Below are 13504 nucleotides of genomic sequence, written 5' to 3'. Positions count from 1 at the left end.
GGTGTGTGTGTGTAGGGAGGTGTGTAAGTGTGTGTAAGTGTGTGTGTAAGTGTGTAACGGTGTGTGTGTAGGTGTGTGTGTGTACGTGTGGAGTTAGGTGTGTAAATGGGTGTATTTAGGTGTGTAGGTGTGTGTTGTTAGGTGCATGCGCAGGTTTGTGTGTGTAGGGAGGTGTGTAACTGTGTGTAGGTGTGTGTGTGTACGTGTGGAGTTAGGTGTGTAAATGGGTGTATTTAGGTGTGTAGGTGTGTGTTGTTGGGTGCATGCGCAGGTGTGTGTGTGTGTGTAGGGAGGTGTGTAACTGTGTGTGTAAGTGTGTAACAGTGTGTGTGTAGGTGTGTGTGTGCACGTGTGGAGTTAGGTGTGTATATGGGTGTATTTAGGTGTGTAGGTGTGTGTTGTTAGGTGCATGCGCAGGTGTGTGTGTGTAGGGAGGTGTGGAACTGTGTGTATGTGTGTGTGTTAATGTGTAACGGTGTGTGTGTAGGTGTGTGTGTGTGTACGTGTGGAGTTAGGTGTGTAAATGGGTGTATTTAGGTGTGTAGGTGTGTGTTGTTAGGTGTATCTGCAGGTGTGTGTGTGTAGGGAGGTGTGTAAGTGTGTGTAAGTGTGTGTGTAAGTGTGTAACGGTGTGTGTGTACGTGTGTGTGTGTACGTGTGGAGTTAGGTGTGTAAATGGGTGTATTTAGGTGTGTAGGTGTGTGTTGTTAGGTGCATGCGCAGGTTTGTGCGTGTAGGGAGGTGTGTAACTGTGTGTAGGTGTGTGTGTGTGTACGTGTGGAGTTAGGTGTGTAAATGGGTGTATTTAGGTGTGTAGGTGTGTGTTGTTGGGTGCATGCGCAGGTGTGTGTGTGTAGGGAGGTGTGTAACTGTGTGTAAGTGTGTGCCGGTGTGTGTATAGGTGTGTGTGTGTGTACGTGTGGAGTTAGGTGTGTAAATGGGTGTATTTAGGTGTGTAGATGTGTGTTGTTAGGTGTATCTGCAGGTGTGTGTGTGTAGGGAGGTGTGTAACTGTGTGTAAGTGTGTGTGTAAGTGTGTAACGGTGTGTGTGTAGGTGTGTGTGTGTGTGCGTGTGGAGTTTGGTGTGTAAATGGGTGTGTTTAGGTGTGTAGGTGTGTGTTGTTAGGTGTATCTGCAGGTGTGTGTGTGTAGGGAGGTGTGTAACTGTGTGTAAGTGTGTTTGTAAGTGTGTATCGGTGTGTGTGTAGGTGTGTGTGTGTGTACGTGTGGAGTTAGGTGTGTAAATGGGTGTATTTAGGTGTGTAGGTGTGTGTTGTTAGGTGTATCTGCAGGTGTGTGTGTGTAGGGAGCTGTGTGAGTGTGTGTAAGTGTGTGTGTAAGTGTGTGTAGGTGTGTGTGTAAGTGTGTAGCTGTGTGTGTGTGTAGGTGTGTGTGTACGTGTGGAGTTAGGTGTGTAAATGGGTGTATTTAGGTGTGTAGGTGTGTGTTGTTGGGTGCATGCGCAGGTGTGTGTGTGTGTGTAGGGAGGTGTGTAACTGTGTGTGTAAGTGTGTAACAGTGTGTGTGTAGGTGTGTGTGTGCACGTGTGGAGTTAGGTGTGTATATGGGTGTATTTAGGTGTGTAGGTGTGTGTTGTTAGGTGCATGCGCAGGTGTGTGTGTGTAGGGAGGTGTGGAACTGTGTGTATGTGTGTGTGTTAATGTGTAACGGTGTGTGTGTAGGTGTGTGTGTGTGTACGTGTGGAGTTAGGTGTGTAAATGGGTGTATTTAGGTGTGTAGGTGTGTGTTGTTAGGTGTATCTGCAGGTGTGTGTGTGTAGGGAGGTGTGTAAGTGTGTGTAAGTGTGTGTGTAAGTGTGTAACGGTGTCTGTGTAGGTGTGTGTGTGTACGTGTGGAGTTAGGTGTGTAAATGGGTGTATTTAGGTGTGTAGGTGTGTGTTGTTAGGTGCATGCGCAGGTTTGTGTGTGTAGGGAGGTGTGTAACTGTGTGTAGGTGTGTGTGTGTACGTGTGGAGTTAGGTGTGTAAATGGGTGTGTTTAGGTGTGTAGGTGTGTGTTGTTGGGTGCATGCGCAGGTGTGTGTGTGTGTGTAGGGAGGTGTGTAACTGTGTGTGTAAGTGTGTAACAGTGTGTGTGTAGGTGTGTGTGTGCACGTGTGGAGTTTGGTGTGTATATGGGTGTATTTAGGTGTGTAGGTGTGTGTTGTTAGGTGCATGCGCAGGTGTGTGTGTGTAGGGAGGTGTGGAACTGTGTGTATGTGTGTGTGTTAATGTGTAACGGTGTGTGTGTAGGTGTGTGTGTGTGTACGTGTGGAGTTAGGTGTGTAAATGGGTGTATTTAGGTGTGTAGGTGTGTGTTGTTAGGTGTATCTGCAGGTGTGTGTGTGTAGGGAGGTGTGTAAGTGTGTGTAAGTGTGTGTGTAAGTGTGTAACGGTGTGTGTGTAGGTGTGTGTGTGTACGTGTGGAGTTAGGTGTGTAAATGGGTGTATTTAGGTGTGTAGGTGTGTGTTGTTAGGTGCATGCGCAGGTTTGTGTGTGTAGGGAGGTGTGTAACTGTGTGTAGGTGTGTGTGTGTACGTGTGGAGTTAGGTGTGTAAATGGGTGTATTTAGGTGTGTAGGTGTGTGTTGTTAGGTGCATGCGCAGGTGTGTGTGTGTAGGGAGGTGTGTAACTGTGTGTAAGTGTGTGTGTAAGTGTGTGTAAGTGTGTGTGTAAGTGTGTAACGGTGTGTGTGTAGGTGTGTGTGTGTGTATACGTGTGGAGTTAGGTGTGTAAATGGGTGTATTTAGGTGTGTAGATGTGTGTTGTTAGGTGTATGTGCAAGTGTGTGTGTGTAGGGAGGTGTGTAACTGTGTGTAAGTGTGTGTGTAAGTGTGTGTAAGTGTGTGTGTAAGTGTGTAACGGTGTGTGTGTAGGTGTGTGTGTGTTTACGGAAGGAGTTAGGTGTGTAAATGGGTGTGTTTAGGTGTGTAGGTGTGTGTTGTTAGGTGTATGTTCAAGTGTGTGTGTGTAGGGAGGTGTGTAACTGTGTGCAAGTGTGTGTGTGAGTGTGTAACGGTGTGTGTGTACGTGTGTAGTTAGGTGTGTAAATGGGTGTGTTTAGGTGTGTAGGTGTGTGTTGTTTGGTGCATGCGCAGGTGTGTGTGTGTAGGGAGGTGTGTAACTGTGTGCAAGTGTGTGTGTGAGTGTGTAACGGTGTGTGTGTAGGTGTGTGTGTGTGTACGTGTGGAGTTAGGTGTGTATGTGGGTGTATTTAGGTGTGTAGGTGTGTGTTGTTAGGTGCATGCGCAGGTGTGTGTGTGTAGGGAGGTGTGTAACTGTGTGTAAGTGTGTGTGTAAGTGTGTGTGTAAGTGTCTATCGGTGTGTGTGTAGGTGTGTGTGTGTTTACGGAAGGAGTTAGGTGTGTAAATGGGTGTATTTAGGTGTGTAGGTGTGTGTTGTTAGGTGTATGTGCAAGTGTGTGTGTGTATTGAGGTGTGTAACTGTGTGCAAGTGTGTGTGTAAGTGTGTAACGGTGTGTGTGTAGGTGTGGAGTTAGGTGTGTACATGGTTTATTTAGGTGTGTAGGTGTGTTGTTAGGTGTATGTGCAAGTGTGTGTGTGTAGGGAGGTGTGTAACTGTGTGTAAGTGTGTGTGTAAGTGTGTGTGTAAGTGTCTATCGGTGTGTGTGTAGGTGTGTGTGTGTTTACGGAAGGAGTTAGGTGTGTAAATGGGTGTATTTAGGTGTGTAGGTGTGTGTTGTTAGGTGTATGTGCAAGTGTGTGTGTGTATTGAGGTGTGTAACTGTGTGCAAGTGTGTGTGAGAGTGTGTAACGGTGTGTGTGTAGGTGTGTGTGTGTGTACGTGTGGAGTTAGGTGTGTATATGGGTGTATTTAGGTGTGTAGGTGTGTGTTGTTAGGTGCATGCGCAGGTGTGTGTGTGTAGGGAGGTGTGTAACTGTGTGTAAGTGTGTGTGTAAGCGTTTAACGGTGTGTGTGTAGGTGTGTGTGTGTGTACGTGTGGAGTTAGGTGTGTAAATTGGTGTATTTAGGTGTGTAGGTGTGTGTTGTTAGGTGTATGTGCAAGTGTGCGTGTGTAGGGAGGTGTGTAACTGTGTGCAAGTGTGTGTGTGAGTGTGTAACGGTGTGTGTGTAGGTGTGGAGTTAGGTGTGTACATGGTTTATTTAGGTGTGTAGGTGTGTGTTGTTAGGTGCATGTGCAGGTGTGTGTGTGTAGGGAGGTGTGTAACTATGTGCAAGTGTGTGTGTAAATGTGTAACGGTGTGTGTGTAGGTGTGTGTGTGTGTACGTGTGGAGTTAGGTGTGTAAATTGGTGTATTTAGGTGTGTTGGTGTGTGTTGTTTGGTGCATGCGCAGGTGTGTGTGTGTAGGGAGGTGTGTAACTGTGTGTAAGTGTGTGTGTAAATGTGTAACGGTGTGTGTGTAGGTGTGTGTGTGTGTACGTGTGGAGTTAGGTGTGTATATGGGTGTATATAGGTGTGTAGGTATGTGTTGTTAGGTGCATGCGCAGGTGTGTGTGTGTAGGGAGGTGTGTATCTGTGTGTAAGTGTGTGTGTAAGTGTGTAACGGTGTGTGTGTGTACGTGTGGAGTTAGGTGTGTAAATGGGTGTATTTAGGTGTGTAGGTGTGTGTTGTTAGGTGTATGTGCAAGTGTGCGTGTGTAGGGAGGTGTGTAACTGTGTGCAAGTGTGTGTGTGAGTGTGTAACGGTGTGTGTGTAGGTGTGGAGTTAGGTATGTACATGGTTTATTTAGGTGTGTAGGTGTGTGTTGTTAGGTGCATGTGCAGGTGTGTGTGTGTAGGGAGGTGTGTAACTATGTGCAAGTGTGTGTGTAAATGTGTAACGGTGTGTGTGTAGGTGTGTGTGTGTGTACGTGTGGAGTTAGGTGTGTAAATTGGTGTATTTAGGTGTGTTGGTGTGTGTTGTTAGGTGCATGCGCAGGTGTGTGTGTGTAGGGAGGTGTGTAACTGTGTGTAAGTGTGTGTGTAAATGTGTAACGGTGTGTGTGTAGGTGTGTGTGTGTGTACGTGTGGAGTTAGGTGTGTATATGGGTGTATATAGGTGTGTAGGTATGTGTTGTTAGGTGCATGCGCAGGTGTGTGTGTGTAGGGAGGTGTGTATCTGTGTGTAAGTGTGTGTGTAAGTGTGTAACGGTGTGTGTGTGTACGTGTGGAGTTAGGTGTGTAAATGGGTGTATTTAGGTGTGTAGGTGTGTGTTGTTAGGTGTATGTGCAAGTGTGTGTGTGTAGGGAGGTGTGTAACTGTGTGCAAGTGTGTGTGTGAGTGTGTAACGGTGTGTGTGTACGTGTGGAGTTAGGTGTGTATATGGGTGTATTTAGGTGTGTAGGTGTGTGTTGTTAGGTGCATGCGCAGGTGTGTGTGTGTAGGGAGGTGTGTAACTGTGTGTAAGTGTGTGTGTAAATGTGTAACGGTGTGTGTAGGTGTGTGTGTGTGTACGTGTGTAGTTAGGTGTGTAAATGGGTGTGTTTAGGTGTGTAGGTGTGTGTTGTTAGGTGTATGTTCAAGTGTGTGTGTGTAGGGAGGTGTGTGACTGTGTGCAAGTGTGTGTGTGAGTGTGTAACGGTGTGTGTGTAGGTGTGGAGTTAGGTGTGTACATGGTTTATTTAGGTGTGTAGGTGTGTGTTGTTAGGTGCATGTGCAGGTGTGTGTGTGTAGGGAGGTGTGAAACTGTGTGTAGGTGTGTGTGTAAGTGTGCAACGGTGTGTGTGTAGGTGTGTGTGTGTGTACGTGTTGAGTTAGGTGTGTAAATGGGTGTTTTTAGGTGTGTAGGTGTGTGTTTTTAGGTGCATGCGCAGGTGTGTGTGTGGAGGGAGGTGTGTAACTGTGTGTAAGTGTGTGTGTAACTGTGTGTAAGTGTGTGCGTAAATGTGTAACGGTGTGTGTGTAGGTGTGTGTGTGTGTACGTGTTGAGTTAGGTGTGTAAATGGGTGTTTTTAGGTGTGTAGGTGTGTGTTTTTAGGTGCATGCGCAGGTGTATGTGTGTAGGGAGGTGTGTAACTGTGTGTAAGTGTGTGTGTAAGTGTGTGTAAGTGTGTGTGTAAGTGTGTAACGGTGTGTGTGTAGGTGTGTGTGTTTACGGAAGGAGTTAGGTGTGTAAATGGGTGTATTTAGGTGTGTAGGTGTGTGTTGTTAGGTACATGTGCAGGTGTAGGTGTGTAGGGAGGTGTGTAACTGTGTGTAGGTGTGTGTGTAACTCTGTAACTGTGTGTTTGTAGGTGTGTGTGTGTGTACGTGTGGAGTTAGGTGTGTAGATGGGTGTATTTAGGTGTGTAGGTGTGTGTTTTTAGGTGCATGCGCAGGTGTGTGTGTGTAGGGAGGTGTGTAACTGTGTGTAGGTGTGTGTGTAAGTGTGCAACGGTGTGTGTGTAGGTGTGTGTGTGTTTACGGAAGGAGTTAGGTGTGTAAATGGGTGCATTTAGGTGTGTAGGTGTGTGTTGTTAGGTACATGTGCAGGTGTAGGTGTGTAGGGAGGTGTGTAACTGTGTGTAGGTGTGTGTGTAACTCTGTAACTGTGTGTTTGTAGGTGTGTGTGTGTGTACGTGTGGAGTTATGTGTGTAGATGGGTGTATTTAGGTGTGTAGGTGTGTGTTTTTAGGTGCATGCGCAGGTGTGTGTGTGTAGGGAGGTGTGTAACTGTGTGTAGGTGTGTGTGTAAATGTGCAACGATGTGTGTGTAGGTGTGTGTGTGTGTACGTGTGGAGTTAGGTGTGTAAATGAATGTATTTAGGTGTGTAGGTGTGTGTTGTTAGGTGCATGCGCAGGTGTGTGTGTAGGGAGGTGTGTATCTGTGTGTAAGTGTGTGTGTAAGTGTGTAGCGGTGTGTGTGTAGGTGTGTGTGTGTGTACGTGTGGAGTTAGGTGTGTAAATGGGTGTATTTAGGTGTGTAGGTGTGTGTTGTTAGGTGCATGCGCAGGTGTGTGTGTGTAGGGAGGTGTGTGAGTGTGTGTAAGTGTGTGTGTAAGTGTGTGTAGGTGTGTGTGTAAGTGTGTAACGGTGTGTGTGTAGGTGTGTGTGTACGTGTGGAGTTAGGTGTGTAAATGGGTGTATTTAGGTGTGTAGGTGTGTGTTGTTAGGTGCATGCGCAGGTGTGTGTGTGTAGGGAGGTGTGTGAGTGTGTGTAAGTGTGTGTGTAAGTGTGTGTAGGTGTGTGTGTAAGTGTGTAACGGTGTGTGTGTAGGTGTGTGTGTACGTGTGGAGTTAGGTGTGTAAATGGGTGTATTTAGGTGTGTAGGTGTGTGTTGTTAGGTGCATGCGCAGGTGTGTGTGTGTAGGGAGGTGTGTGAGTGTGTGTAAGTGTGTGTGTAAGTGTGTGTAGGTGTGTGTGTAAGTGTGTAACGGTGTGTGTGTAGGTGTGTGAGTACGTGTGGAGTCAGGTGTGTAAATGGGTGTATTTAGGTGTGTAGGTGTGTGTTGTTAGGTGCATGCGCAGGTGTGTGTGTGTGTAGGGAGGTGTGCAACTGTGTGTGTATGTGTGTAACAGTGTGTGTGTAGGTGTGTGTGTGTACGTGTGGAGTAAGGAGTGTATATGGGTGTATTTAGGTGTGTAGGTGTGTGTTGTTAGGTGCATGCGCAGGTGTGTGTGTGTAGGGAGGTGTGTAACTGTGTGTAAGTGTGTGTGTAACTCTCTAACTGTGTGTTTGTAGGTGTGTGTTTGTGTACGTGTGGAGTTAGGTGTGTAAATGGGTGTATTTAGGTGTGTAGGTGTGTGTTGTTAGGTGCATGCGCAGGTGTGTGTGTGTAGGGAGGTGTGTAAGTGTGTGTATGTGTGTGTGTAAGTGTGTAACGGTGTGTGTGTAGGTGTGTGTGTATACGTGTGGAGTTAGGTGTGTAAATGGGTGTATTTAGGTGTGTAGGTGTGTAGGTGTGTGAGTGTGTGTAAGTGTGTGTGTAAGTGTGTGTATGTGTGTGTGTAAGTGTGTAACGGTGTGTGTGTAGGTGTGTGTGTATACGTGTGGAGTTAGGTGTGTAAATGGGTGTATTTAGGTGTGTAGGTGTGTAGGTGTGTGAGTGTGTGTAAGTGTGTGTGTAAGTGTGTGTAGGTGTGTGTGTAAGTGTGTAACGGTGTGTGTGTAGGTGTGTGTGTACGTGTGGAGTTAGGTGTGTAAATGGGTGTATTTAGGTGTGTAGGTGTGTGTTGTTAGGTGCATGCGCAGGTGTGTGTGTGTAGGGAGGTGTGTGAGTGTGTGTAAGTGTGTGTGTAAGTGTGTGTAGGTGTGTGTGTAAGTGTGTAACGGTGTGTGTGTAGGTGTGTGAGTACGTGTGGAGTCAGGTGTGTAAATGGGTGTATTTAGGTGTGTAGGTGTGTGTTGTTAGGTGCATGCGCAGGTGTGTGTGTGTGTAGGGAGGTGTGCAACTGTGTGTGTATGTGTGTAACAGTGTGTGTGTAGGTGTGTGTGTGTACGTGTGGAGTAAGGAGTGTATATGGGTGTATTTAGGTGTGTAGGTGTGTGTTGTTAGGTGCATGCGCAGGTGTGTGTGTGTAGGGAGGTGTGTAACTGTGTGTAAGTGTGTGTGTAACTCTCTAACTGTGTGTTTGTAGGTGTGTGTTTGTGTACGTGTGGAGTTAGGTGTGTAAATGGGTGTATTTAGGTGTGTAGGTGTGTGTTGTTAGGTGCATGCGCAGGTGTGTGTGTGTAGGGAGGTGTGTAAGTGTGTGTAAGTGTGTGTGTAAGTGTGTAACGGTGTGTGTGTAGGTGTGTGTGTATACGTGTGGAGTTAGGTGTGTAAATGGGTGTATTTAGGTGTGTAGGTGTGTGTTGTTAGGTGCATGCGCAGGTGTGTGTGTGTAGGGAGGTGTGTAACTGTGTGTAGGTGTGTGTGTAAGTGTGTAACGGTGTGTGTGTAGGTGTGTGTGTGTGTACGTGTGGAGTTAGGTGTGTAAATGGGTGTATTTAGGTGTGTAGGTGTGTGTTGTTAGGTGTATGTGCAGGTGTGTGTGTGTAGGGAGGTGTGTAACTGTGTGTAAGTGTGTGTGTGAGTGTGTAACGGTGTGTGTGTAGGTGTGTGTGTGTATACGTGTGGAGTTAGGTGTGTAAATGGGTGTATTTAGGTGTGTAGGTGTGTGTTGTTAGGTGTATGTGCAGGTGTGTGTGTGTAGGGAGGTGTGTATCTGTGTGTAAGTGTGTGTGTAAGTGTGTAACGGTGTGTGTGTGTACGTGTGGAGTTAGGTGTGTAAATGGGTGTATTTAGGTGTGTAGGTGTGTGTTGTTAGGTGTATGTGCAAGTGTGTGTGTGTAGGGAGGTGTGTAACTGTGTGCAAGTGTGTGTGTGAGTGTGTAGCGGTGTGTGTGTAGGTGTGTGTGTACGTGTGGAGTTAGGTGTGTATATGGGTGTATTTAGGTGTGTAGGTGTGTGTTGTTAGGTGCATGCGCAGGTGTGTGTGTGTAGGGAGGTGTGTAACTGTGTGTAAGTGTGTGTGTAACTCTCTAACTGTGTGTTTGTAGGTGTGTGTTTGTGTACGTGTGGAGTTAGGTGTGTAAATGGGTGTATTTAGGTGTGTAGGTGTGTGTTGTTAGGTGCATGCGCAGGTGTGTGTGTGTAGGGAGGTGTGTAACTGTGTGTAAGTGTGTGTGTAACTCTCTAACTGTGTGTTTGTAGGTGTGTGTTTGTGTACGTGTGGAGTTAGGTGTGTAAATGGGTGTATTTAGGTGTGTAGGTGTGTGTTGTTAGGTGCATGCGCAGGTGTGTGAGTGTAGGGAGGTGTGTAACTGTGTGTAGGTGTGTGTGTAAGTGTGTAACGGTGTGTGTGTAGGTGTGTGTGTGTGTACGTGTGGAGTTAGGTGTGTAAATGGGTGTATTTAGGTGTGTAGGTGTGTGTTGTTTGGTGCCTGCGCAGGTGTGTGTGTGTAGGCAGGTGTGTATCTGTGTGTATGTGTGTGTGTAAGGGTGTAACGGTGTGTGTGTAGGTGTGTGTGTGTGTACGTGTGGAGTTAGGTGTGTAAATTGGTGTATTTAGGTGTGTAGGTGTGTGTTGTTAGGTACATGCGCAGGTGTGTGTGTGGAGGGAGGTGTGTAACTGTGTGTAAGTGTGTGTGTATCTGTGTGTAAGTGTGTGCGTAAGTGTGTATCGGTGTGTGTGTAGGTGTGTGTGTGTGTGCGTGTGGAGTTAGGTGTGTAAATGGGTGTGTTTAGGTGTGTAGGTGTGTGTTGTTAGGTGTATGCGCAGGTGTGTGTGTGCAGGGAGGTGTGTAACTGTGTGTAAGTGTGTGTGTAACTGTGTGTAAGTGTGTGTGTAAGAGTGTAACGGTGTGTGTGTAGGTGTGTGTGTGTTTACGGAAGGAGTTAGGTGTGTAAATGGGTGTATTTAGGTGTGTAGTTGTGTGTTGTTAGGTGCATGCGCAGGTGTGTGTGTGTGTAGGGAGGTGTGTATCTGTGTGTAAGTGTGTGTGTAAGTGTGTAACGTGTGGAGTTAGGTGTGTATATGGGTGTATTTAGGTGTGTAGGTGTGTGTTGTTTGGTGCATGCGCAGGTGTGTGTGTGTAGGGAGGTGTGTATCTGTGTGTAAGTGTGTGTGTAAGTGTGCAACGGTGTGTGTGTAGGTGTGTGTGTGTGTACGTGTGGAGTTAGGTGTGTATATGGGTGTATTTTAGGTGTGTAGGTATGTGTTGTTAGGTGGATGCGCAGGTGTGTGTGTGTAGGGAGGTGTGTATCTGTGTGTAAGTGTGTTTGTACTTGTGTAACGGTGTGTGTGTGTACGTGTGGAGTTAGGTGTGTAAATGGGTGTATTTAGGTGTGTAGGTGTGTGTTGTTAGGTGTATGTGCAAGTGTGTGTGTGTAGGGAGGTGTGTAACTGTGTGCAAGTGTGTGTGTGAGTGTGTAACGGTGTGTGTGTAGGTGTGTGTGTACGTGTGGAGATAGGTGTGTAAATTGGTGTATTTAGGTGTGTAGGTGTGTGTTGTTAGGTACATGTGCAGGTGTAGGTGTGGACGCAGGTGTGTAACTGTGTGCAAGTGTGTGTGTAAATGTGAAACGGTGTGTTTCTAGGTGTGTGTGTGTGTACGTGTGGAGTTAGGTGTGTAAATGGGTGTATTTAGGTGTGTTGGTGTGTGTTGTTAGGTGCATGCGGAGGTGTGTGTGTGTAGGGAGGTGTGTATCTGTGTGTAAGTGTGTGTGTAAGTGTGTAACGGTGTGTGTGTTTACGTGTGGAGTTAGGTGTGTAAATGGGAGTATTTAGGTGTGTAGGTGTGTGTTGTTAGGTGTATGTGCAAGTGTGTGTGTAGGGAGGTGTGTAACTGTGTGTAAGTGTGTGTGTAAGCGTTTAACGGTGTGTGTGTAGGTGTGTGTGTGTGTACGTGTGGAGTTAGGTGTGTATATGGGTGTATTTAGGTGTGTAGGTGTGTGTTGTTAGGTGCATGCGCAGGTGTGTGTGTGTGTAGGGAGGTGTGCAACTGTGTGTGTAAGTGTGTAACAGTGTGTGTGTAGGTGTGTGTGTGTACGTGTGGAGTAAGGAGTGTATATGGGTGTATTTAGGTGTGTAGGTGTGTGTTGTTAGGTGCATGGGCAGGTGTGTGTGTGTAGGGAGGTGTGTAACTGTGTGTAAGTGTGTGTGTAAATGTGTATCGGTGTGTGTGTAGGTGTGTGTTTGTGTACGTGTGGAGTTAGGTGTGTAAATGGGTGTATTTAGGTGTGTAGGTGTGTGTTGTTAAGTGTATCTGCAGGTGTGTGTGTGTGTAGGGAGGTGTGTAACTGTGTGTAAGTGTGTGTGTGAGTGTGTATCGGTGTGTGTGTAGGTGTGTGTGTGTACGTGTGGAGTTAGGTGTGTAAATGGGTGTATTTAGGTGTGTAGTTGTGTGTTGTTAGGTGCATGCGCAGGTTTGTGTGTGTAGGGAGGTGTGTAACTGTGTGTAGGTGTGTGTGTGTGTACGTGTGGAGTTAGGTGTGTAAATGGGTGTATTTAGGTGTGTAGGTGTGTGTTGTTAGGTGCATGCGCAGGTGTGTGTGTGTGTAGGGAGGTGTGTAACTGTGTGTGTAAGTGTGTAACAGTGTGTGTGTAGGTGTGTGTGTGTACGTGTGGAGTAAGGAGTGTATATGGGTGTATTTAGGTGTGTAGGTGTGTGTTGTTAGGTGCATACGCAGGTGTGTGTGTGTAGAAAGGTGTGTAACTGTGTGTAAGTGTGTGTGTAAATGTGTAACGGTGTGTGTGTAGGTGTGTGTTTGTGTACGTGTGGAGTTAGGTGTGTAAATGGGTGTATTTAGGTGTGTAGGTGTGTGTTGTTAGGTGTATCTGCAGGTGTGTGTGTAGGGAGGTGTGTAACTGTGTGTAAGTGTGTGTGTGAGTGTGTAACGGTGTGTGTGTAGGTGTGTGTGTGTACGTGTGGAGTTAGGTGTGTAAATTGGTGTATTTAGGTGTGTAGGTGTGTGTTGTTAGGTGCATGCGCAGGTTTGTGTGTGTAGGGAGGTGTGTAACTGTGTGTAGGTGTGTGTGTGTGTACGGGTGGAGTTAGGTGTGTAAATGGGTGTATTTAGGTGTGTAGGTGTGTGTTGTTAGGTGCATGCGCAGGTGTGTGTGTAGGGAGGTGTGTAAGTGTGTGCAAGTGTGTGTGTAAGTGTGTAACGGTGTGTGTGTAGGTGTGTGTGTGTATACGTGTGGAGTTAGGTGTGTAATTGGGTGTATTTAGGTGTGTAGGTGTGTGTTGTTAGGTGCATGCGCAGGTGTGTGTGTAGGGAGGTGTGTAACTGTGTGTAAGTGTGTGTGTAAGTGTGTAACGGTGTGTGTGTAGGTGTGTGTGTGTGTGTACGTGTGGAGTTAGGTGTGTAAGTGGGTGTATTTAGGTGTGTAGGTGTGTGTTGTTCGGTGCATGCGCAGGTGTGTGTGTGTGTAGGGAGGTGTGTAACTGTGTGTAAGTGTGTAACAATGTGTGTGTAGGTGTGTGTGTGTACGTGTGGAGTAAGGAGTGTATATGGGTGTATTTAGGTGTGTAGGTGTGTGTTGTTATTTGCATGCGCAGGTGTGTGTGTGTAGAAAGGTGTGTAACTGTGTGCAAGTGTGTGTGTAAATGTGTAACGGTGTGTGTGTAGGTGTGTGTGTGTGTACGTGTGGAGTTAGGTGTGTAAATGTTTGTGTTTAGGTGTGTAGGTATGTGTTGTTAGGTGCATGAGCAGGTGTGTGTGTAGGGAGGTGTGTAACTGTGTGTAAGTGTGTGTGTAAGTGTCCAACGGTGTGTGTGCAGGTGTGTGTGTGTGTACGGGTGGAGTTAGGTGTGTAAATGGGTGTATTTAGGTGTATAGGTGTGTGTTGTTAGGTGCATGCGCAGGTGTGTGTGTGTAGGGAGGTGTGTAGCTGTGTGTAAGTGTGTAACGGTGTGTGTATAGGTGTGTGTGTGTACGTGTGGAGTTAGGTGTGTAAATGGGTGTATTTAGGTGTGTAGGTGTGTGTTGTTAGGTGCATGCGCAGGTGTGTGTGTGTAGGGAGGTGTGTAACTGTGTGTAAGTGTGTGTGTAAGTGTGTAACGGTGTGTGTGTAGGTGTGTGTGTATATACGTGTGGAGTTAGGTGTGTAAATGGGTGTATTTAGGTGTGTA

The 13504-nt window shown here is 46.6% G+C and overlaps 1 long non-coding RNA gene across 1 annotated transcript in view; it reads left to right on the top strand.

Moving 5' to 3' along the window:
- Positions 1-12640, top strand: part of LOC137284281 (uncharacterized) — a 377133-nt gene extending 364493 nt beyond the window's left edge. The window contains exon 3 of the long non-coding RNA XR_010956889.1: positions 12624-12640. This is a non-coding gene — a long non-coding RNA (uncharacterized lncRNA). The remainder of the gene's footprint in view (positions 1-12623) is intronic.
- The last annotated feature ends 864 nt before the right edge of the window (positions 12641-13504 follow it).

Source organism: Haliotis asinina, chromosome 5 (assembly GCF_037392515.1).
Source record: "Haliotis asinina isolate JCU_RB_2024 chromosome 5, JCU_Hal_asi_v2, whole genome shotgun sequence".
Lineage (NCBI taxonomy): Eukaryota > Metazoa > Mollusca > Gastropoda > Lepetellida > Haliotidae > Haliotis > Haliotis asinina.
The sequence above is the reverse complement of the archived record's forward strand: the minus strand, read 5'-3'. Positions and strand labels throughout refer to the sequence as shown.